General features: G+C 49.4%; 1 protein-coding gene across 3 annotated transcripts in view; it reads right to left on the reverse strand.

Annotated features, from left to right (window-relative positions):
* LOC126577721 (uncharacterized) overlaps positions 1 to 22,113 on the reverse strand; it is a 47,708-nt gene that overhangs the window by 24,198 nt on the left and 1,397 nt on the right. The window lies entirely within an intron of this gene.

The raw sequence follows: 22,113 nt of genomic DNA on the forward strand, positions 1-22,113 counted from the left end.
CAGAACAATAACCCAGTTAGTCGCACCGCCCGCCACTAACGCCAGCAGTTTGGTGTTTTTCGGGGAGGGAGGGTGGTTGGCCGGATTCTGCCGGTGAAAAGAACACACCGAAGGTTTCCGTCGGTAAAGGAAATTGAATGTATAGACGGGTCTGTTTGGCTGTCTGCTTTCCGAAACCGGTCGACGAAAATCGACCGACGCTTTCGAGGTCTCCACGCTGGTTGAAATGGTAAATGGTTTAGACTTGTCATGCATTTGTAAAACAATTCACCACCGACACCATGGGTGCCCACCGGCAATACCAATCTAATTCTACCAGTCCCAGTGTCACCTTCATCGGGCCCGCCCCACCCCCGGGTGTGTCCCCAGTGGTGGGATTTCGGTTTTGCGGGACAATTTCAAAATGGGCTGTTTCATTTTTCATCAGAACACCGGGCGGGAAATGGGGAAGAGGACAAATCGATAGGACACGCATGCCGAAGCGAAGAACTGAGCTGTCAAGTGTTTATTGCCCTCCGGTAACGGTGTTCTGTTGTTATCCATTAGGCCACGGGCGATCGCTCAGCCAAATGCTGACTGTTGCATAAATCAATTTCATTGCTGCCGACGCCTACCGAGTCAGTTCTAACACCGTTGACAGAGAGAGAGAGAGAGAGAGAGCGCACGGGCTGGCCAGGTGTCCAGATTGACCGAGCGGCCTTGCATCCGCTGCAAGGTGTAACTGTCACGCAGGAGTGAATGAAATGCTGTTATAAATTTTGTGACAGTCCCGAAGCTGTTGCAATACCCGAAGCATAAATCACGGCCAAACATCGCTTATCAATTTTATCACACTCCGCGTACACCGCCGCCCAGGTATGTATGATGCATGTAACAATCGGGAGTAATTTATGGGCCCTCGCTTCTCGTCCCGCTGGCCCGTTTAGCCCATCAAGCATGTCAAAAAACGTTGTGCGGACCAAACGCTTCGCTACCAAAAACTAAAACTGACCACGGCTCTCGTGGATGGGCAGCAAATCATCCGATGAGGTATCGCGCCAGATTTGTTACGAAATATGAGTCAGGTGATGTGGTCTTTTTTTCTGACGTGCTTCAACGGTTTTGTTTAGTGTTTTATTACGGAGAGATTTCCCGGTTTTAGTTCCAGTTCCAATAAGTTATTACTCCCACTGTACAAACTAACAACAAAGGCCACAATGAGGACGGAGAGCGACGATGAATCGCGGAGTTCCGAGTTGGTTCATAGATAGTTTGAAGCATCAAAACCCATTGTTTATACTAAAGCGGCTTTACTAGCTTGGTTGGTTCAACCAACGGTCTCATACGCACTGCGATTGTGTTGTTTGTGTAGGCGAGGCACGTTCCTCACGCTCCCTTTGTTCCTCCTCCACCTGCTGACGTTATTGTTTTCCTTCATAGCAATGCCATTGTTCCAATACGCTCGGGATGGGAGCACACCGGATCATTGGATGAAGCACGGCGCATCATGACCATCATGCGATGCCATTCATAATTCACCAGCTGGAATCGTTTGCGTTCGAGTTCGAGCCTTCCACTGGCCAGTCAGCCGGTCCCAGCCGGATTTAGGTGCTAAAGCCCGTGAAATTGTGCTTGATTGGCACATCGGACGCCTGGCGCGGTGGCGAATGGTACAATGGAACCCCGCCACGGTTGCCGAACCGTGATGGATAATCGCAATCATCGGGACCATTCAGTGCGCATCGCTCGATGGAGGCGCCTAGTCGCTCACGTATTCGCGCGAGCTTTTTTTTCGCTAACCCCTTGGTAGAGCTATCGTTTCGCTGGACGATGTGTTATTTAGGTGAGGATTTAAGTGGAATGGAGTATGGAATTCGAACAGAAAGTGGTGCCGCAGTTCACGTTTTCGAGAATTTTGCTTCACTTCCGAACACGATGATGATGATGATGATGGCCACATGCCACAGATATATTATTAAACCCCCCGCGCACAAATATTATGCTCTTTTGCCTTCCACGAAAGTCTTAGCCGTTTAAAGTGGGCCATTTGGTCCAGTCAACCCTCGGCTCGGCCGCGTACCAAAAGCGACACCCACGGTGGGGCCGCGGGCAGTACAGCACCAATGTAATGGGCCAATGGTTTCACCATAGCACTCCCCCTTCCTTTTTTGGGCAGCTTAAAAAATTGCCCAAAACTGCTTTCCAAGCACACGAAAAAGCAATAACTTTCAGCAACGCCCCGCCACCACTGCGCTGCCACTGATCATAACCTGGCCCGTACCACCATCGATCGATGCCGTATTTTCGCCCTCCCCGGGGGTTTCTTTGCTTCTGAAGGACCACTGGTCGTTGTTGCTAGCGTTTTGGCGAACGGTTTACGATTTCGCATGAACGGTTGGATGTTTCTTTTTTTTCTTTGCCTTTTGGGCACCAAGTAGCCCCAGGTCACGATAGTTGCCTCTTTTTCGTAACGAGCGTGTAATGCCGTTAAAATGGAAATAGAATAACGATCCTTCGGGTAGAAGTGGTTGGGTGGCCAAACAATGCAACGGTCGAGTAAATCGGTGGAGTGAATGCGGATAATTAACAATTAAGCTGTTAGTACCGCATACACCCGCCACACTCACATCACTGCTCTGCTGCTGCTATTTCCAGCCAATTTAACAGCAACAGATCAAAGGGGCTTCCACAGCTAGCGTCCCTGTTTTGGCGGAGGGAGCTTTTACTCATGTAAAAGAATAATGATTTCCATCCCGAGCACATGATCCTTTTTTTATATGGAGCGTTAATAAACGATGATCCAACTTCTAACTATTCCCTAATTATGCAACGGAGTGGAGTGAAGGGTGCTTACGGATGGATTTGTCAGTTCCAAACCACATCTCTTCCTAGAGCTCCTCCTAGAGCTCCAAAGGCCATGCGACCGGAAGCTCGTTCTGCTTCCGAAAAACCTGAAAAACTCATAATGAAAATTCATTTCCCACAAACTCCCATACACTCTCATGGGCACACAAACACTCGTACGACTCTCGAGACGACTCGAGCGGAGAGAAATGATGGGAGTAAAATTCGTAAAACGGAAGGAAAATTGAATTCCCCGGAAAGAGGGCCGAGTCCTCCAAAAGGGGCGAGGGGAGAGCTCAGATGCTCTGTACCGAAAGTTGTGCAATTATTACTGTTATTTCTATCGAACCTCCGTTCCGTTTCCTCGTGCAGACCGAAGGAGGAGGAAGAGGAGCAGAGGCTCTGATGATGTAAATCTCTCTCACCCTCCCCGGAGCCGATCCCTTAGATTACAGGGCTGGCTTTCCGGGGGTTTCCGACGCTTAATGACCGGGAATGGTGACGGAAATCGGTGCGAAAGTTCATCCCCTTGGACCGATCTTCTTCCTCTTCTTCTTCTTGGACCGGTTTTTTGGTTCGTTCTTTGGGGGTTTGGCAGTTTTGAAGTGATTAGAAAACTTTTGCCACCCCTCCCTTGCACCCTCCTCTTTCTGCACCCCGATGAGGCAAATTACTGTTGCTGCTGCTGCGGCTGCAAGCGGTTGCTCGTCCTTATGCGATTGGCTTCTTCTCAAGAAGATCGATTCCCTCGACAAACCAACTGCAACACAGTCGCTGCCAGTGGAGGGTGTGCTGGTGAGTGTGTATTAAAAACAAAATAACTTATTTCATTCCCAACACCCTGACGATGGATGAAACGGAGGGGTTTCGGATCGATTTATTACGCTCGCCCCCGGGAAAATGAATTCCCTGAGCGTGATGGTGGTCCTGTTCAGGAATGGCCCGAACCGATGCTGAACTTTGCACTTTGCTTTGTCGAAGATGTCGACGGGAAGAGAAGAAGGAGAAAAAGAAAAGGCTCCGCTCCCCCTCTCTCTCTCTCTCTCTCTCTCTCTCTCTCTCCCTGGAATGAGGGATTTCCCCCAAACTTTCGTCATAAATGTCAAAATGTCGTTTAGAGTGTGTGCCGGCGAACGTACGAAGCGAAAGGAAATTAATATCGAACACGACGCAAACGGTGCCGTGAAACTCAGAATTGCCGTTTGCCAAATGCAGCACCATTTCAATTGCGACACTTCAAACACCAAGTACCGCAGTAGCAGGCAGCTGCATTGAAACCGTAAACCAATCGCCATCGTGCTACACAATTCATCAACGGCATGCCAGGAAGCAGCGAGAGATGCCTTTTTAATTATCATTCTGCATCCCGTACTTTCTCCGGGTGTTCTTTTTGATTTCTTCCCTTGGTGCTGCTGCTGCTGACGTACTGCAACACCTTCAAGTGGTTCAGCACAATTTCGTTCGTTTGGCTTAATTTAATTAAAAACTTCCTCACCTTCCTCTCCGTTGGTTCGCTGGTAAATTGAGCATCCTGGACTGGTTTGCTTTCATCCGCCTTGCCAGAGCAATGGTCATCAGTTCTTGGCGCGTAGTAAATGAAAATGCGCGACTCAAGATGATGATGGATGGTTGGTAGCACCAGACATGAACTGAGGCCAGACTGAGGCAACGAAATTTAATTTACTCTCCGCTGTAGCACTGGGCAGCAAATCATTGCAACAACTCCACTGTCCGTGAGGTCTCTCCGTAAATCGATCGTTTGAGCTGAAGGGCGCCGGTCCACGGGAAGGTTAACTACGCGCGACACGAAGCAGCACCACCAAACATACGCGCCGAGGCGAAAGGCCAAGGATGTTCTGAACGTATTTTTGCGTTTTTCTAAACAAAGCCAGCAAGAACCTCTAGCAAGGCCTAATGGCTCCGAACAACGAACTGTGCATGACTCCCCTGCTGACAACGGCCAACTAAGCCAGCCAGCCGAGCGAATAGGGTCGCCCAGGAAACGCTTAATTTATACTCTTTCCATCCAACCATCCAGTCGGAGCAGAAGTTCATGCCGATCGTGCTGGCCTGGGCAATAAAGTTGAAGTTTCTTTTTTCCTCGCTTTTTTTTTCGCCATAACATGCTAGAGCGCTTTCCGATACGAGGCCTACCATACGCGAACCTAATGAATAACCGTGAGCACTGGAGACGACACAGCAACAACACTGAACAAATGTTTATGCTCACGGCCACCAGGAGGAGGAGGAGGGAACTATAGTACCGGTGAGCGATCACGCTGTCGTTGCTTCAACGGAAACGGGAAATGTCATCCATTGGCGAAGAGCTGAGGTATCCTCGACCGTACAGGTTGATTTGACGCGAGTCCCAGGTGTATAGCCATCGCACTGACTCTCAATATCTGTCTCAATATCTGTGTTTACTAATGGCATCGAGATCGGCTAGGGAATACTGCCGGAAATACCGGAATACCAAGGTAGAACCAAAAGCGTACACCGGGAATTTCTATGACGTCCCGGGTAAAACTACGCAAGAGATTGCATCAGAGAAACTCTTCTCTGCACGATTCATCTTCTCATTCGATCCGCCATCATATGTTTCCATAATCGGACTTCTTCTTGGAAGCAAATGGACGCAACGCAACAATGCAGGATAAGATTACTTCACCGGAATTGATGTTCAATTGTGAAAATTCCCTTTCCTTCCTGCAACCAGCAGTGGGCTGCATGCATGATGCACTACTTACACAACTTCAATTCAACTTCTTCTTTGTCCAGTGAGAACCAACAGAAGCATCTCGCATCTTGGCATCTTGACATACTCCTTTTCGCCCCGGGGGGGAATCAAAGAAATCCTTCAATCGCATCGACACAATCACTTCCGAAGGGCGCTCCGATGATTAACTTATCTCGGTGGCGTTCCGGGAGCCCTTCCTTAGCCTCGGGAAGGCATGGCAGGATATCGTTATCTCGATTACAATAGACAGGCACCCTACCTATCAGCTACCTGTGGTCGCAATCCCATGGCGACCGAGAGTTACAACGGATGATCAATGGAACCATTAGGAGTTGGAAAAAAGGGATGGGAATAAAGTAGAAAATGTGCTCCCGGCAGTTGGGGGTTGTCGGTTGAAAAGCGATGATACGCCTGAGGTACACCATTGTCAGCAGCGATCAATCGCGTCCAGCGGAAGCTGTTCAATTATAACAACCTATTGTGCCCCGCTAGGGGGTGAGTGACTGTTCACTTTCTGTGCAACGAATGCAACGAACTCTCGGCCATCGATCCATGTTTGTAATCGAGACCACCCCCCCCCCCCCTTTATCATTAATCACGCCCATCCCCACACAAAACCACACTAAACCCTCCCGCGGTGTGCGAGGTTGACTATCAGGCGGTGTCCCGTTGTCGTTTCGTTTCCAAAATCATAAACAACCCGCCGGTTAACCTCAGGATCGGCAAAACAGGAATCGAAACCACGATAATATGATTGGTCACATAACGACGTCATGGGTCGCGGTATCTGTCAGTTACAGTTTCAGCCTTTCACCTCTGCACTCTCGGTTCAAATGTTCAAACAATTAACGCACGCAATCGTCAATTTCCGCCGGAACCGGAAAGCACCAGCAAGTGCCGGTGGTTCCTGTCTGCTGCGCGGTTATGTGGTGCAGCTGTTTGGAAGCATGGTTTTTGGGCGGTTGGTCAAAGGTGTCACCCAGGCGAGCGCATCGATGGATTGACGGACAGGATTGACATGCAGCAGCATGGACAGGATGTCCGGATTGAAGGAAATGCAATTCCCATTTGCCATCACAGCATTTCATTTCCCATTTCAACCGTCACTTATATGCCTGGTGCGCTTTTGGCCGCCTGACCATTGCGTTGTGCTGGAAGCGACAGTTCAGAGACCGCTGCCCCTTTCGACAACAGAACACATGGCCACCATGCCATGCCATATGATCCTTTTATGCGGGAGGAGATTTTGTCCAAAACGTGCGCCAGAATCTTTTGAACGAACGTGCACACGGGTTCATCGCTCCCGGCGGGGGAATAAAGCATTGTTTTCCTATCTCCACCGGAATTGCAACCGACCGACCGAGAGCAAGAGTGCGGGCGGCGGCGTGTATGATAGCAGGAATGCAAAGTACTTGAGCTTCACATGCGATCCATCTTCCAGCTTCTAGATAGAAATTAACGACTCCACGAGCTTGTACACAAACCACGACAATGGCCACGGTGCGGTAACTGTTCGTACAACCGACACCATGACCCGGACACGCAACCAGAACGTGCCCAAATGCGCCGACGTTGGGATAAAATGGGATTATAAATGACGAAGGCAGGTCGGCCGGTAGGAATCGGAGTCGAGTGAGTCGGCCCCAGTGCGTCCTCAGCTGTGATGACCCATTGGACAGAGAGTTGGAATCGGTTCCCTCCACTTTTCCCGGTTTTTTTTTCATCCCTCGGACGCCTCGGCTCAACATGGTGTCGACGCGGCATGTCCAGCAAATCTTTGTGATGTGTACGTGTTCAAGGATATGTTTGCGATGGCATATGCGAGCTGCCCGGTAGCTTCCGGCGCTTCACACCGATCTTGCAGCACCTTGCGTGCCCCTGGGACAGTGATTTTTCTTTCCCTTTTTTATCTGCCATTCCACCTTCTTTTGTTCTGGTGTAGAATCTCAAATGAAGCGTCAATCACGGAGCGTTACGAAATTGATTACGGAAGAGGTAAGAGTTTCAGTTTTAAATGTAATTGCTTTCTCAACCTCTCCAATCCAATGCTCGAGGACACAATGGCAGCACGAGAGCGTCATAAAGCACCCATGCCAAATGCATTATGCATTGCACGAACGCACTGTTACTGTTACTGAACGAGTGCACTAAAAGGACCCTTCCAGGCTTCCACCAGGGTGCAAAGAGTCAATTTTCACGCTCACGTGATTCGTGCCACTCGCTTATCGCTCGCACTAATTAATATTTATGTTGCACGGAGCTCTCCTCGCAAGCCAACGGCACCGAATGGAAGTAACACAAAAAGGGAAAAAGCAACGAGCATTGCGCATTGCACAGACTGTTACAAACGCTTTACAACGCGCGCGGGCGCAACATGCACAAAGTGGAATTCGTCGTCGTCATCGTCCTGAAGTAACAATGTGGCGTTTTAATTAAATCGTGCATTTCACGGAAAAAATAATCGGCGAAAGGCATTCGCGCTTAACGCGCGCTGCTCACGTTGACTCGGCTTGCCGGCTCCAGCACCATTAAAAGCTCTTAAAACGCACGCTAAACTGCGGATACAGAATGTCGGCGGGGAAAATGGCAAAGTTCCGATGAAATGCGCACCGAGAGAAGGAGCTGGTGCTCGTGTAGCTGCATCGAAATGCGAAATGCAATCCGCTCGAAAGTGTGCGTCAACGTGGCACGAGCGAGAGAGAGAAAGGCGGAAAACGTGAACTCCACCAACAAAAGCACTGGATCTTTTTCTTCCTCATTTCAGCGATCAGTAAAATGCATCCATTGTGACTCGGTAATTATGGGTGCCAGGAGAGGAGGGGGGAGGGGGCGTGGAGTTCAAATGTTGGCCGGAAGTCCGCTTAACCCTCCCTGCCACCGTTGCCACTGCGATAATGTTAGTTTAAGAATCGGAAATTGCAATGCCACGTCGAGTGACATTCGCCCGCGCGAGTCATTCAGTCGTGGTAATGCACTCGACAGTCGACAGGGATCGGTTGAAAAGGGTTTTAGCTCGGTTCGCCCTACAAGTGCCCTCGTAAACCTCGTTCCCGATACGCCGTGTGGGGCGAACCGAATTTAGAGGACCTTTTGCATATCTGCGAACCAAAACAAGGGATACCACGGTGCTGCTGGTCTACTTTAGATCCTCTTCCGGCAGGTCACCCCTGACAACGACAACAACGACGAACAGCAGCAGCAGCAGCAGCAGCATGCTTTGTCTGATCACCCATGAAAACCAACCAGGACCATCGTTGAACTGAAAAGTGTGGTTATGTGTACACCGCTCGATTATGCTGCAAACTGGGATGTTCATTGCAGACTCAGAGACAAAACGCTCCGCATGCGTTAATCTATGCAGCACGATAACGATAAGCAATGAATGGTGCCCGGTGAGGGCACTCGACCGATGTTGGCCAGATTGCAAACCTGGAGTCAATGGAGCGGAATCGGTTGGACGAAGAGTCCGCCGACTCACTGGAAATTGCATTTCCATTGAAATGGTTCTTGATATCCATGCTACTTGACTAATTACTGACTTGACGCCTCACGAATCGTCCTTTTGATCCTTTTTGGTCCAAATAATTTTGATAAACCAAGGACACGGGCTATGTTTGTCGCTACTTAGGGTTCTATTTACGTCTAAAAGAGCCTTAATCCTCAACTTATCACATCACACTATCCAGGATCATGACCACAAAACGATAGGAGAAAAGGTATCAAACGCCTTATCCGCGATTTCTTCGCCATACGCCGTACACCTTCTGCGAATCGAAAGGCTACCGGTTGAGTTCCTTCGCTGCAACAACCCTTTCGTGGGCTCCCTCTTGGAAGCCTGAACCCGCCCCAGCCGGCCCTGTGGTTAATTTATTATTCAGCATTCTTTTGTTTACACTAGCGTGTTCCGGAATCTGCTGTTGAATTATGGAGGGAGCGAAAGGAGAGCGAGTAAGCATGCGCATGTATCCCCCAAACCGTAGCGAGAGCCCCATATAGGCCAGGATACTGAATAACCTTGTCCGTACCACGGTAAAGCTGTAAGAAAAACATACCAACACCACACAACACACCAAGCGTTTGCCGGTGCGTAAACTGCCCGTTATCGATACCGGCAGGCCGATACTGTCCGCTCCATTGGCTCCGAATCCGAAACCGATCTCTGCTCCGTTTGGCGGCGATTGCGTCGCGACGGTAAGGCCGAAAGGGTTTGAATAAATAAAAATTACGCCGTTCCGAGCGCGTGGTCCGAGCTTCGGTTTTCATTGCATTACGCGGGCCACATTGCCCATCCGGTGCCCTGGATCAATAGTTCGCTTGGAGTGAAATCGCTCACGGTGCCGGTGTATTGTGGACAACGGTGGCCAATCTCTGGGCACAATTTAAAAGGGTTCTTTGGCAAATTTGGCCACCAGCGCGCACAAATCAAATAACCAGGTAACAAGGACCACGAGATACACACTCACTCGGATACTGAAAACTCCGCCCCGGGGGGGAAGAATCATGCAATCCCATTTTATAGATCCTTCTCGATCGTTCTAAGGTACTTCAGTGTCGCCGCGGAAAGCCCACGCAAACTCGGTCGATGGTGGTGGTGATGATGAAGTGATGAAAGTAAATCCCTTCCCCGGCTGACGGTTCCCAGCAGACCCCTGGTGGCAGACGCTGTGCTAGGACGCAAGACGAGATTACTTTTTTTTATTACGAAACTTCTTGGACTCGTGGTTCGAGGCTCGGGCTTATCCAGTGGCAAACAACACCGCCGCCATAGCCAGACGGGGTAAGGACCGGGGGAGGTCGAACGGAAAGTTGCAGCGATATGAAAATTTGAAAGGATTTAATGCTCCTTGCGCGCACCCACACCGAAGCCACTTGGGCGAGAGCACTTGGACTAGCGAAAGACGTACAATCTAGACGATTCTCCTGGGGGCCCCGGGAGGTGTCCGTCGGTTCGGTATCTCATATGCATGCATTCGCGTCCCGGGGTCCATATTTTGTCGTCCGTATTTTTTTTTTCTTCTTGCTGCTGTCGTCGACACGTACGAAAAGATACGCCATACACCCATGCAACTTATTGTGGAAACTCAACTTTCGGCGCGCTGATTGATGGTGAGTTTATTGCGCACAGGGACACCTCCGCTGGTGCACACTATACTCACTTACGGAGCACTGGCGTGATGTGATTTACTGTGTTCGATCAGTAAAATCGAACTATCGAACCAGGAGACATGCTTGAACCGGGAACACCTGCCACCATCACAATCGCCCTCCCGGATCCAGATCGATCCAGGTGCAGGTTAAATGGGAATCTCGTTCACATCGATCATACCGGGCTACTGGCCTGTTGGTGCCTTGGCCAGAATGTGCCGAAATGTGCGGGTTTTTGAGAGGAACTTTTCCTGGCCACATCCTGGAGGCTTGACCTGAAGTACACCCATCGGTGGTTTTCTTCTTCTCCCTCCCCTTTTTTAGTGCAAGAGTTTAGTGGTTGAAGCCATGAGTTGAATGCTCTCGGTTTTATCTATGATAGAGTCCTCGAAACTCGACTCAACAAAACCGTGATACCATGGTTTTGTGTGGCCATTCCCTGTGGGATGAGAAACCGCAACGATGTTTGAGAGCACAGAAAGAGAAAGAAAGAGAACGTTGCAGGTTTGGTCATAAAATATTAATCTCCAAATACCTGGGTGTCGACTTTTAAAGTATTTTTTCGACAAATATCCTGCAGGGCTCTTTAAAAGTTAATTTTCTTACATTTTAATACAAAGGAATCGCTTGTTTCTAGAATCACCTAAGCATAATTGATGCAAATGTTCTTTTCGTTCTAGCTTCCCTAAATAATTGCCGTAAAAGCTTAACTTTAATGCCTTGCTAACCTCTTCTTCACCTAATTCTACACGACCCGTCATGCCACCAATTCAAATTCTAAATAATGCAAATAGCAAACAAGCAAGCTGTCTCATCATTCATCAAGTTCGCCTTCGCCGAGAAGTGTGTTCGTGTTGTTCGCCCCCCGGCAGCACACCACCATTACCATAAACGCTATCGTAGCAGGCTAAGTAAATAAAGGCTGCTACGATCGATGTCAAACAAATGGCGGTTCAGCCAAAAAACCCCCTCAAAAATTCGTCATGCAACTCAACGTCGTCCTTTCCATTCGGTGCCCAAACAAAAACCAGAATCCGCGAACCTTATCGTGACAGCGGACGGTGTGCGAGAAAGCTAAATAAATTCGTTTCCAAGCACAATGGCTCACTATTCGCCGAAGATTGATCGAAAGGGGGGGGGGGGGGGAGAGTTCCTTAGTTCAAGCTACTACCTTCTACCACTACTACTAGCGTACCATCGCACACATTAGGAAAGTGTAAAAGTATCGTGTCAAATTGGGAGTTAACTGTTGATTGAATGAAATGGGGTTCACATTTTGTCAGCCCATTTGCACCCACAAAGCACCAGGACAGCAGCGGCAGCATCATCATCATCATCATCATCATCAATCCACCCTCTGCTGCTGTCCCTGCTTAAAAACCCCCATCCATTACCGGTTCGAAGACAACCGCATTCCTACCGCTCGCTTTCTGCCCCGAGACTAGACCAAAATCTCGGGACCTTCATCGTAGCCGGAGGCCGGAGCGAAAAGAGATTGAGCCGGTCGGCAGTAAAGAACGAACGAACGAAAGAAAGGCCTTTGTCAACGCGGAGGGCCACGCGCCGCCCGAGAGAGAAAAAAAAACGGGGGATCCGGAATCTATTCTCACAAAACAAATCGTTCGTCCCCAGATCTAGTCCCCACCGGCCAGCCGCATGCTGTTCGGTTCCAGGCAAATGGGATTTGACAGTTTCTTTCGTTCGGAGGGTTTTCTCATGGCCGTCGGAGGCTCATTCATTCTTATTGGTGACCCAAACAGGCTAGTAGAGTCCCCATTCTGCAACACGAGCTACCAGCGATGACCATTAGGCAGTAGCACCGGGCAGTGGTCGAGTGTAGTAACTTTATAACGGCCATATTTCAACCGATGACTGGCCTAGGACCCCATTCCGACACTTTTGCGGTTCCTCCGGATGCCAGATGAAAGATTGAAGAAAGCAACTCTCAAGCGTCCGAGGAAAAAAAGGATAATCGAGCCAAAAAAGGGGGATTCTGACTAGGGTCAGAAAACTCAACTCGAACTCGTGCCTCACCCTCGTGTGGGACCATCAATAAACCGACCAGGACCTACCAAATGCACTTTACGTGTCCTCCCGCTCTTCTGGTTTTTTCCTGTTTTTTTTCCTCTCCTTTCCTTCATCCACACTGTGGGACCAAACAAAACCCACTTAATCATCGCGGTATCCGATGAAGCTCGGAAGAATTTCACGGTTCATTAGGCACCGCACCGTTTAAAACGGATGGTAACGCGTTGTTCCGAACGGATTGGTTCACATTGGAAGGGCATTCCAAGGCCCAAGGATTGCTCGTAATGAATTTTAAACTGATTTTCCCTTTTTCTCCCACCTTTTCTTTTTTCTCTGGGGGATCTTTCAGGCTGCATGAATAATAATAACAAAACTTTGTTAACCTCTTTTCGCCCCACCCCCGGGGGCCGGGGATTTTACGAGTCCTTCTTCTCTTGCGTGGGGTAGTGACCTACAGATAAAAACAAATTGAAACAAAAATTCATGAATCAAAAACGAAGGAAAACGACCCTTCAACAATGCCCATGAATGACGCCTCGGGTAATCGATGGTGATGGATTCATTGGTGGATCGGAACCAGAGAAAAAAAAATCTCCCGCAATACGGACACGAATTCCGTGAATCCATAAAATTCAAACCAACCATCCATTAAAGCCCTGTCGATGATACGCGCAATGCCGCACTGCACGATGGCATTTCCAATGCACACAATGAAGGTAGCGGTCAAGTGGGATTTTACCTTCAATTTATGGTCAGTGCCGAAAGCTTCAGTCGGAGATTAAAAACTCGCAAATTCCTCCATTCTCTCCACGAACAAAGTTTTGTGTTAAATCCTTCAACACACATCGATACGCACGTTCACGTCGGTATGCTGCAGTCAATATTTGGCCACATGATTAAGAGCCTATGGTCATCGTGTGTTTTGTCGTCGTGCGTAGTTAAGCCCAAAAGGAGGACGTCCAGGATTAAATAAAGGACACCAGGATCCACATGGTCTTCACCATTCCATGTTTGGTGTTTAGGGAGAGGCCTCAGTATCAATCAGAAGGATCAATCCAAGTATCCACAGCACAGCACAGCAGCAGTTTGACAGCTCAACTCACCCAAATCGAATGTTTTACTGCAGAGAATTACTCGCGTCATCGCAGTAACCTATCGCAATCCCTTGGTGGAACGATCTCCATTTACCTCACAAGCAACTTCGAGATCCAGTATTCTGTCAGCCAATCGTGTTTGTTCCCTACAGCAGCTTCCCCCGAGGGGTAGATTTATGAGTTCCAGCTCATCAGTAACTGCCGACAATCGTCCACATCGGAAAGCAGCAACACTTCACAGACATCGCAAGGTTTGCTGACCCTCAGTGGACTCCGCCGCTCATCCATCTCGAAGTCAAGAGCATCACCAGGTGAACACTAAAGATACTGGGAGCCAACATTAGTAGCTGAGAAAAGCGCGAAAAGCAGCTGTTTTGGTGGCCAACAGCGAGAAACTGAGACGATGGACCGATGGTGGCTGTTATTGATTAATTAATCAGCTTACGGTGGGTCACAACCCGGGAGGGCCCTCTGCCTGTGTCGTTTTTCATTTGATGGGAAGCTGTAGAAGGACGAAAGGTTAAGTAGCACCACGCAGGGTCACGCATCATCCATTTATAAGTAATTGTTGAGCGATTGGATGTTGTTGGCACAAAGTTGTTTGCACTGTTTGATCTCTCATTTTTCATCTCCTTCTCTCTTCCTCTTTCTATCAGATCAATTTCGATTTACGAAGCTATCGGTACGGCCTGCATAAAGTGCAGATTATGACACATTACACGTACACCAAATCCAGGCATCCGGCCAATCAGAGGCCGCTCGTTAAAGGCCAACATAAACTCGTCCACCATCAGGCGCTGATAATATTTAATAAACTCTTAAACCGAACAACCGATACCCGGGGATCCGTCGCAGGCGCATTCATTTGCATTTTTAATAGCACTCGGGCTCCACCCAGAGGGAAAGAGCTGACCTCGGACCTCGAAACCGCCATTTCAACCGAACCGAAGACGTAACGGCTGGCGTAAATGGGGCATCGGTGTACGCGCTGGCATCATAAAGAAAGGCCTCTCTCTCTCTCTCCCACCATCCAGGATCATAAAGTAAGCCAAAAGTTCGTGATTCCCTGCGGCAATCAATCAAACCAACAAATCACGCCTCCTCGGAACTGAAAGCGCTCGTTCCGTACTCACACGTGCGGTGGCCACAGAAACCAGCTGGAAACCAACCACAAAAAATGGCATTCCACCCCCTACGAGGAACTCAGTAGCAGCAGTCCTTGATGTAATCTCCCCGTAGGGCGCAAATTCCCTCGAGCGAAAAAAATTAAAAGCCCACGTGTCTTTGTGGCCATTGCGCACTGCGTCGTGCGTGCCCAATTCGAAACAAATCCGTAAACTGTTCGCCACACATACGGTATGATTTGGTATGTGGTAGGGAAAGGGAAGGTTTTTTAATTTTATGTGGCCATCGATGAAGCAGAAGCACACAAAATGTTGCTTCCGATGTCGATGTGCAAACAGAGAGTATGTCCTTGAGCACAGGAACCGGATACTTGAACCGGATCGGAACAATGAACGGCTCCATTTCCTTTTGACAATTATCCAAATGTGGCGATGGGAGGATGGGGATAAGAATTCATTTTAAATGTTAATGACATTATTGGCAAATGGTTTGCAAATGAGATGCCCACCACTACCACTCCGAACAGGACACGGAAAAGCACGAACCAATTGGCAGTCTGAGCCGCTTGTCGCTTGATGAACCAGAGTCGGATCGTTTTCCATTAAAGTAGGCGCTTCGTTTAAAGTAGGCCTTGCCGGATTGTTGGATTGCTGTCAAAGTGACAAGCGTATTTCATAAAACGTCTAAATAAGAAGAGGTCTTAACTTCTGTAAAAAATGAAAATCTTTTTTACAAACTTCCAAGTCCATCTATCGCTTTCCACCCACAGAAAAAGAAAGAAAGCGATCTGTCTCAAAATGCGATCCAACAAAGCCACTTGACTCCCCCGCAAGAGCCAACGCAAATGATGCAAAATGGGCAACGGAATAACGGAACGACGAAACACCTCTACATCTATTCCTGTCTTGTGCAAACAAACAATAAAAAAGGGAAAACTTGCGGACGCGGATAGCAATGAATGGCAATAGCAAATGGGCAAACCACACCATCAGCCAACCAACCAACCAACCTAAGCAAACGATTCAACCTCGTCTGGCGTGGAATTAAGCACAAGCAGTACGATGACTAACATGGACAGAGGATGGGGGAAACAGAAGGACAAAAAAGGATGTGGCGGAAGCGGCGGCCAGCAACTTCCTCCAATGTTGCATAACCCGTGCCGGTGGCGAGCTTATGGCCCAGTGCCTTGTGCCTCCAGCAAAACCGCAGAATCCCATTTATTCGACTTATGCTGCTCACTGGCCTCACAGGCCTGAGCTTGGAAATGAATACGAGTTCCATTCTCTTTCTCTCTCTCTCTCGCCCGAACAGTCACTCTCTTCTGCAGTCGTTAATCCGACGAACACGAGAGTCCAACAAACGGCATGCTGCAAATAGAAAAACCTGGCACCAACCCTGAAAGGGAATTGGAAATGTCCAGAGTGAACCGCTTGTGACAGGTTTAATAGTAAGCGCCGATAATGAAATGCTTTGCAGAGAATGATTTGCAATTTCGTGCGGTGTAAAATTGGAAAAATCCCTCTCTTTGCTTTGAGTTTGCAGTGTAATGGTGCAGTGGTGATGTTAGTTGTTTGCAGAAGGTTACTGTGAAGTTTTTTTCCGCGAAACAAATGCACCTCGCACGTTTGCTAACCATCGAAACAAATATTGAAAATCATTTCATTTCTTACTCTCCGTTTGTATGTTTGTTGAACCAACGACGGTTTGGTTTATGCTGTCCACAGTTGCCTCACTAATTTGTTGACCAAACATGCGCCATGTTTGCAATTGTGGTGCGCGCCCAGATGCCCATCAATCAAACTGCTGCTTCGTACGCGTGATTGATAACCAACCGACCCCACCGGAGGCGCTTGGCAACCCAAAAACCGGCGTATCAACTCCCATCGTCCCATATCATCATCATCATCATCACCGTTTGGCGGGGGAAGCTGTCGGAATTAGCAGAAACAACGCGCATCCGGGCGCAAATAGGCTCATCCAACTGTTCCAACCATCCGGTATTGTGGCTCCAATTTATGCAAATAACCTCACACAAGCAGCACCACGAGGACCGTAATCGTAAGACACGCAAGTGACCGTGTGCTGGATGCTCGGCGAACCAGAAATGCGGTCCTGAGCAGGAGTGAGACGGACCCCGGGAATCATCATTTGCTCGTTTTACCTTCACTATATCTCCCGAAGCACCACGCGATGGGTGAGAATTATGTTTTCCAAGAAGCGTACGACGATTGGGTTAGGTCCCAGCTGCTGCTACCCCTGGGGCTGCTCCTGCTGTGAGCCAGCTTTAACCGCTGCGATCGGTACCGAACGGCCGCCCTCGACCGGCAATCCTTAAATGCGATTGTAAATCATTACCAAGGGGCGGCCCTCGGTGTCTCGTGGTCTCGCTTTGGTGCGCACCAGGTTCGCACAGTTGCTGCAGCTTAACCCGGCCGGGGATCGGCCAAGCCAGGGTCCTGAGAGCCACGCGGTACGTGCTCGCCATTGTGGCTGTTCGCTTGCGATAAATTAAATTTTCAAATTGTAGCGCACGGCGTCGACGACGACGACGACGACGATTGGCGATTTGAGAGGCTGAGAGAGAGAGAGCTTCTTCCTTTCACTGGCAGCAACACCAGCTGGCCGTCTGCAAAATGGCGTAAAAGTTTATTAAAAATACTCAATCCGGAAAGAAAGCTCAGGCTTTCCGGTGAAGGCACCATGAGCACCGACCTCTTGAGACACTAAAGACAATAACTGAACGATCGCTAAGCCGCTGACCTCAATCCTGTACCACCATCACCTCTCAATGGCACAAACGTGCTCCAATTGTCCGCTGGTAATTGATGTCCGTTGCGACGAGTGCCCAGAAACTCTGACCACGGTATGGAGGATTAAAAGCAGTAGTAGCACCGGAGCTGCCATCCAGTTTTGCGCGAATCGTGATAATCCTTTGACCGTGCCAGTTCCGTGGTCGACAATCAACAACGGCAACCACTGCGAGGCTAGGGAGTCGAAGAGCTAACCGTAATGAATGTAGCATGTTCCGGTTAATCCCGATGGATCACAATTAAAGCAGAGACCGCGTCGCGAGAGGTGCTCCTGGGGTGCAGCTGCAACACGGAACACCGTTCGACGATGTTTGAACCTCGCCGCCAAACTCCCAACTGACACAACACAAGGTGTGAGAAGGAAGAAGAACGAGACGGTAAAGATGATCGAAACAAGTGTTCGAACGGAAAGTGAACCGAAACCCGGGTGCAGCGACGAGGATGAGAAGTAATCCCGATGTTGTTTTCATTTAAATGTAAATTTTCCAATCTTCCTGCCCGGCTGCTACAGTGTGGCCACCTCTGTTGGTGCCCATTGCTGTGTCTCTCCGATGCAGCCATACCTGGCGCAGTAGCTACGGAACAGTATTTGGAAGCGAACTTTTCTACGAGCGAATTTTCTTTTTGCTTCTCTGAGGAGGAGGGATTAGACCAACACCACAATCGACGAAATGCGGCTCTTGCAACGAACAACATCAAGCCATCAACTCATTCATTTGCTTGTGGTTTTTGTGTATGTTTTTGGTTCAACTCCGGGACATACGGTGCGGATCAACAACACAAAAGTGGCACCAACGACCGAAGGCAACTCACCGTAGAGGTCGCGAGGTGAAAGCGATTTTCACGCAAATTGTTCTCGACCATCATCAGCATCATCATCGTCGTTGGTGCCCTGGAGCAATCTGCAATTCTAAATTGCGAGAAAACCGTTTTGCGTCACTCAAAAAACGGGGCCACATCACAAAATATATTCACGATAAACGATCAAAACGCTTCGTTCGAAAAGGTCTGTAAGCTCAGTTTCTTTTATCATCGCCCTGTAGCTCGTGCTGCTGGTTAATGTTTATATAATTCTTTGCAAATTTACAATCGAGATCGACCTTCTGATGCTTCTCGGTGGTTCAAAAGGGCACCAGCATCAAGCCTATCAGTAGTGTATCATCAAGCGGGGTAAAGAGGGAGAACGCCTTTGCCTTTATGCTCGAATCAACGCTCGATCGGGCAAAGGAGCAGCAGCTGCTGGCAGGTGGCTGGCGTTATCGTCGCTTGTTTGTCGCCAGTCTCGACGTCGAGATGGTCGCGATGGTTAACCTTCGATAGCACGTTACGCCGGTAGAACCAAAACTGAGGAGCTTTGCGAAATGGTTTCGACAAAACCGAGACCGACAACTTCCTGGAACTGTTGTCGCCCCGCTTAATTAATGATCCTTGGCCCCTTTTTTGGGGATGCGTTCCCCTCGGTTCGTTTCATTACACCGGACCGCATCTTAAGGGTGTATCCGATGAGATGACACTTTTCGCCACTCCTGGCGCGAGTGCCCATCGAAAGCTTATCCAACCGATGCGTAATTGAAACGCAAGGCGCTCAAGCTCATTCCGTCTGTTAAAGGAGCATCTCGGGAGGGATGAAAGAGGGTGCCAGGGTGCTTGGGATGTAAAATTTGTATCTTTTTACTGCCTTGTCACTGCGTAAAGTGCTGGTATCGTTCGACTTCCCCAGCAAAGGGAAGCAAAGATAGAAATCATCACATTACACCGGTGGCACACGGTAATGGTGCTTGATCTCGTCTGATCCGTGCACCGTGCCGATCTTCCGAGACACAAGGCAAGCCCAGCCATTCCAAGGCACCGTCCCGTCCGTCCAGATAGCCGATAGCCACTTGTAGCAGATGAAACAGCTCGTTGCCGTTATCGTTAAGCCAATTGCCATCCCTCGGTACTCACACAGAGAGCAGTCTCTTCGAGGAGCTGCAGTGCTGGTCCATTCCCGGCAGCAGGCGATGTCCAGGCAACAATGACTTTCGTAATTAAACTCCCCGAACACACCCAGAAACCTACGAAAGGTCTGGTGTAACGCAGTCATTACCGCAGTTCCAACGCAGAGGGTGCAGAAAGCTAACGAGCTTCATCGCTTCATATCGCAGCAAATTAGCGCCAATACTGTACACACCAGTACGCTTCCCTTTTCCGGTGTAAAATGGTCCTCAATTTGGGCTTTTTATTGGGTTTATTTTTTCTTCCAAACGGTAAGGCACCAGGCGCCTCCATTTGCACTCCCCGCAAAAATCCCGGACCATGCAGGAAACTCAATCGAACGTACGTACCAACACCATTAGGAACAGCAGCTCATCCGGCGGCAGGTAATGTGCACGGTAATAATGTCGGCTCAGTTCAGGGTGGATGCGTGCGCTCCATTATGAAGCAGCTTGGCAGCTACAGGGATTAAGGGTTGATGGGGACGATACTGGCTGTCCATTGTAAGGGATGCGTCACAAACCAACCAAGCCAACGGTCCCCCGGTCCCAAACGACACACGGTAAACAAGGGATGTAAGTGGAGACTTACTGCTTATCCTCTCCCGTTCGCTCGTTCCCGGTTGTTGGTTGGTTGTTTTTTTTTGCATTTCTTCCAACTAACTAATCCATGTGAAGGGCGCACGTCGTTGTCTTTCGTTGGCGCACGGCGTGAACGTGACCAGGATGAACAGAACCCCCCCCCCCCCCCCTCTCGGTACCGCTTATGTACGCTTTCCCTTCCTCGCACACACGAGGAACTCTTTGTTTGCAGTTTGGTGCTCCAAGAGGAGAAAAGCGTAAAAAAATGGGAACCTTGCTTTTGGTTCTTAAAATTTTGAAATCCAAACAATCCCGTGTGGCCCTGTCGCTGGGCCTCAAGCGGTGCTGTGCGGTGTTTGTGGCCACCTAAGCTTTACCAAGGATTGGTGGCAGCATTAGGCAGCAGAGGCAAGGGGCAGAGCGCAAGCGGCAGAGTGGAAGAAACAACCCATTGGCCAACGTTTCGTTTCGTTTGTTCGTCACCACCCTCCCGAGTGGTTTTCCGCCTTGTGAGGTGGAAAATTCATACTTTTCCAGCAGCACTAGCAGCACCGGTGAAGAAGAAGAAGAAGGTGTAGCATCAGAACGAAGCTTTCATTTCGTGCTTTTCCGTTCCTTTTTGGCGAGCGTTTTTTTACGCCCGTACCTCGTCCTCCGATCGATAGAGAGAGAGAGAATGGCAGAGTGTTGGCAGCCTGACCTTACCGAAATACCTTCGCAAACGCACACCACAACTCTGCTCCCTCTCTTCTTGATTGGCATCCTTGGCCTTCGTTTCGCGTCTAGAGGCCACGGCAAAGGCCTCTTGGCACGTCTGGCCTGACCATATGGGCGCAATTGGCCCTTGGGCCGGGTTCGAGAGTTGGGCTGCGACGCTAAATTAATGCGGCCCCCCAAAAATTCGAGATAATCTTGAATGAAGGTGAATAGAGGGTTGTGATCACCGTACGTTGGATTTACCCTCCACCGCCCAACCGGGTGGGGGTGAATTGACGATAAGGCCTGAGGTGGCCCAACGGCAAACCTCCGAAAAAAAAACTATTAAAAAAAAGGGACCAACATAAAAGGATAAAGAATGCCCGCGAATGCTTTTCCAGTAATTAAAAGCCACGATAGATAGTCACATGACCTTAAAAGGGGGGAAGGGGGGGGGGGGAATCCGCTTGGGTGGCAGTTTGAACTCGCTACGGTCGGTTTTTGTTAGCAAAAACCAACCAGCCCACACGGTGCTCTTGAGATGCAAAAGTGCATCGAACGTGCAGTCAGCTACTAGCATCAAATCCCACCCCATTTTTTCATCCTTTACAATGCACACAAACGTTAGTGGGGAGGACACTGCCTTTCAAAGCAGCAGCAGCATCCGAGTGCGAGCGAAAGCGAAAAAGGTTGGCGCCTCCATCGCATGCGCCCTCCACGTGACGCGCGGCGAGCAATGTTGAGATATTTTTCTTTTGAAGCGGTTCCCCCATTTCTCAACCTCCACCGGCGACGGTGGCTCCCTTTTCTCTCGCGGGACTATCATGTCCATTATTATGATTACAAACCCCGAGCTTTACGAGCGGCCCAGCGGCCCAACGGCCCGCTCCGTCAACGTCCTTCTCCACACATCCTTCCGGGAATGTTCCATCTCGAGCACCCTTGACCGGTTACCCGGTCCCGGGCCCACGCCCCGAGGGGGTTTCTTTTCTGCTGATTCTGCTGCTCTCCCTCCAGGTCCCTCCAACCACCACCACCAGCCCCGGGGGGGTTTGCGCGAAAAGTGAAAGGTTAGAGCCGTGTGCACCACTTTACCGTTC

The sequence above is a fragment of the Anopheles aquasalis genome, chromosome 3, assembly GCF_943734665.1.
Source record: "Anopheles aquasalis chromosome 3, idAnoAquaMG_Q_19, whole genome shotgun sequence".
Classification (NCBI taxonomy): domain Eukaryota; kingdom Metazoa; phylum Arthropoda; class Insecta; order Diptera; family Culicidae; genus Anopheles; species Anopheles aquasalis.